The sequence below is a fragment of the Acomys russatus genome, chromosome 13 (genome assembly GCF_903995435.1).
Source record: "Acomys russatus chromosome 13, mAcoRus1.1, whole genome shotgun sequence".
Lineage (NCBI taxonomy): Eukaryota > Metazoa > Chordata > Mammalia > Rodentia > Muridae > Acomys > Acomys russatus.
This window is the reverse complement of record NC_067149.1, coordinates 54192325-54196661: the sequence shown is the minus strand read 5'-3', so window position 1 is coordinate 54196661 and position 4337 is coordinate 54192325.

The following is a 4337-nucleotide window of genomic DNA, read 5'->3' as shown; positions in this document are numbered from 1 at the left end:
CAAAGCTCCTGCCCTCAAAGACCGTTCAAGCGGAAGTCACAAAGTAGGGAATATGGCAGGTGTAGCCTGTGGACTCCACTGCCAAATGGGCTGCCATCATGTTCACTCTCTAACTAGTTCTGTGGTCCGTTCTCTACTAGATGACGGAAACAATGAAATCAGCTGAAGTATGTCTGGAATGACAGAAGTCCTAAGGTCTCCTGTAGACTTTGATTTTTTTAAAACCTACTTTATTTGGGGTCCCTTAATGCTTCTAACCTCCTTCCAACCCACCAACCCTATAGGTGGGAAAGGTTAGTAGGGACAGGGGATGTAGACCTTTTTAGACTCAGTTCTTTGGGACCATTCCACTCTTTGTCATCAGGATTCCAGCAGTCCAGCTAAACAGCAAACAGCAGCAGCAACAGTGGAACGAGAGAGCAGCAGCCTTCTCGAAGCTTTCTCTGTAACATTTCTCTCTAGGAGCATCTCGAAGCAATTTCTTTCTTTCTTTCTTTCTATCTATCTATCTATCTATCTATCTATCTATCTATCTATATTTGTGCTCCTATTTATTTCCTCTCAGAGTCTGCACCAGGGTGTTTTCCAGCTGGCAAAAAAACCACACTCCCCCCCCCCCGCCCACCCCCCCACAAGAGGCAGTTCCCAGCTGACAAAGAGCACGCACCATCTCATGAGGTTGTTATCAGCTGTGGATAAGCCAAGGGCAGTTTCATACTTGGGGTCAAAACAAAAATATGTTTATATAACATAACCAAAACTTCCACTACAATCTCCTTAGATGAAGGCCCAGCTGTTGTGATGGGATAGTGCTTATTGAACTGAGAGCAATTCCAGACTTTGTCACCTGGTGGGGAAGAGCCTACATGTACCCAGGTCGCTATGGGTGAAGAGTGGCCACTTTCAGATGGGATTGTGCCTGCATGACCTGGGACTTCCTTGGAACTATAAGGTCTTGCTGCTGTCCCTAGTCTGTGGAACTTTATAGCTGGCGGTGACTCTTCAGCATGTTGAAATTTGAGAAGCCACTGGGCTGGACTTTTCACCAAGTGCAAAGAAGGCTCCACTCCGAGTCTCTTAGGTGATTTGTTCTTGTAAATGGAGCAGGGTATTGGGATGGAATACAAGAGCCTTCTGTCCTTGGGAAAAATGTGTAGTCGAACAGCCTGTTTAATGCTATAAAATGGCTTTGCTATTTATAGAAAGAGATAATGAGAGCTGGAGAGATGGCTCAGTGGCTAACAGCACTTGCTGCCCTTGCAAAGTACCTAGCTCAGTTCCCAATACCTACTTGGCAACTCACAACCATCTGTAACTCCAGTTTCAGGGGATCAAGTCACCCCTTTCTATCACCCATGAGCATTGCATGCATGTGGTACACAGGCATGCAGGAACACACATACACATAGAATAAAAATAGTAAGAAAAATCTTCTAAATTATAACAATAAAAATGAGTGTAAGAAATGCCGGTGGTCATGGTGGTGGTGGTGGGTGGTGCTGACGCCCTCTTTGAGACAGAGAAACCCTGTCTCAAACAAAACAAAACAAAAACAAACAAACAAACAAAAAACAACCAAGCAAACAAAAAAGAATGTAAGAAAATTAAACTCCAAGGAGTTACTTTAACGTATAATCTTTTTTTGTTTATTTGGTTTGGTTTGGGTTTTCAGGATAGGGTCTTTCTGTGTAGCCCTGGCTGTCCTGGAACTCACTTTGTAGTCCTGATTGGCCTTGAACTTTCATATATCTGCCTAACTGTCTCCTAAGGGCTGGGATCAAAGGCGTGTGCCACCACCTGGTTTGTTTCTTTGTTTGTTTGTTTTAAACAGAATCTTGCATTGTAGCTTACCTAAACTAATATGTGATTCTCCTGCCTCAGATGCCAGTAGCTAGGCACACAGCACCATGTTTTGCTACATGTAATATATTTTTTAAATATTTATTTGTTTATACAGTATTCTGCCTGAATATGTGCCTACACACCAGACAAGGGCACCAGATCTCATAGATGATTGTGAGCCACCATGTGGTTGCTGGGAATTGAACTCAGGATCTTTGAAAGAACTGACAGTGCTCTTAACCTCTGAGCCAACTTTCCAACCCTGCATGTAATCTTTTCAACTGTCAAAGTTTCGAGAAAAAATATCATAAGCATGGGTATTTTGTGCACCACATGCATGCAGCGCCTGTAGAGGCCAGAAGAGGGCATCAGATACCCTGAAATTGGAGTTTCCAATGGTTGTGAGCCATCATTTGGGTGCTAGGAATCAAACCCCAGTCATCTGGAGGAACAGTCAGTGCTCTTACCTACTGAGCCATGTCTCCAGCCACTTTTCCTTTTTTTTTTTTTTTTTTTTAATTCTTACTCCATTGCCCATGCCAGTCTCATTCTCCTGAGTGCTAGAATTACAAACAAAAGCCACCAGGCCTAGAAGATTTTGTCTATTTACTTATTTTGAACAATTAAAGGGCTACTTTTTTGGGGTTCATCTTGTGTACTGTGTCACTTTATGTATCAAGCTAGTGCTTTCATGTTGTCTCCTTCACTTGCTCATTGATTAATGGTCAGTTACCTCATGGGTTCTCTCAGCATTTGATATCACTTACAAGCTTAATTAAATTAGCTTAGGTTATATAAAATAATCAAGCAGCTGAGCATGGTGGATTACACCTATAAACCCAGCACTTGGGTCACTAGTGACTTCTAAGCTGGCCTTGACAACAATGTGAAATCCTATCTCAAAAATCAAAATAAACAAAAATTTAAGAAAAGAAAGAAAAATATAAGATTTAGCATTTTAAGTTGAGCATGGTGGTGCAGGCCTTTAATCCCAGCACTCTGGAGGCAGAAGCTGTCAGATTGCTATGAGTTCAAGGCTAGCCTTGTCTACAAAGTGAGTCCAGGACAGCCAAGGCTACACAGAGAAACTCTGTTTTCAAAACAAAACAAAACAAAACAAACAAAACAAAAAGATCTCGCATTTTAAACATTTACTATTTAATCTGTCTAGAGCTGACTTAGAAATCTAACAAAATCGTAGACATTCAGCATTTAATACTAAGTCAATTTTTGAAATATTTTAGAAAAACAATGCTATTACTAAATATGTGTATTAACTTGAAAATTTAGAAAAAATAGACTAATTTTTTCTAGCAAGTTCTAACATGTATTCAAGAAACATGAATCCATTGGAGAATAGCTCTTTGGTAAAGCACTTGCCTGGCCTATGTGAGGCTCTGACTTTATTCCTAAGAACACAGACAAGCAGACAGACAGACACACACACACACACACACACACACACACACACACACACAGTGAGGGAGGGAAGGAGGTCAGGCACAGGTATGTGTCCAAATTTTTACAAAGCCTTCAAGTAAGGAAGGAAGATTTTAAGTGCAAATCCACTCTGGGCAACATAGCAAGATTAAGGCCAAAGAAGGCTACATAACGACACCTTGTCTCTTTTTGTTTTGTTTTTTGTTTGTTTGTTTGTTTTTTGTTTTTCAAGACAGGGTTTCCTCTGTGTAGCCTTGGCTGTCCTGGACTCACTTTATAGACCAGACTGGCCTTGAACTCACAGTGATCCGCTTGCCTCTGCCTCCCGAGTGCTGGGATTAAAGGCGTGCGCCACCACGCCCGGCCTGACACCTTGTCTCAAACAAAACAAAGGAGAAAAATGATAAAGTAGAGGAAAGGCAAGAGCATGTTGACATAATTCAGTGAAATACACAAATGAAGAACAAAATCCAACAATGTTTAAGGAAAAAAAAAAAAAGAATCATGACCACATTCCAGCTCTTCCTAGGACACAAAGCTGGTCTTGTTAAGTTCAAAGGGGAAATGTGACAGTTGTCTCAAAGGACAGAAAAACTGGAAAAAATGTAAACATCCACTTTTGATTTAAACAAAACCAACCCAAAAATCTCTTTAAGTATGATTACAAGGGAAGTTTGTTGACCTAGTAAAACCTACAGGGGATGGAGAAATAGCCAGAAGATCCCTTTGAACAGCAGGAAGAAGATAAGAGAGCCATGATTTCCATGAAGCTAAGCACCCTTCTAGAGATGCTAGCCAGCCTAGGGAACATTAAGTCTAAGAACTAGAAGGAGAAATACATTGTTCTGCAGGGATTTAGCCATGAAAACAACAAGGGAAGGTACAGAAAATGTGTTTTGGGTGTGGGGTCGTTAGTGATTCATCAGTCTGACTCAGGTTTTGGTTTTAGTAAATTAGAGGCTTTTTTTTTTTTTTTTTTTAATTAAAAAGAGACTGGCCAGTACCAAACTGGAGAGAGTTCTCTAGGTAAGATCCTGGCTATTGTTAGGCAAAGG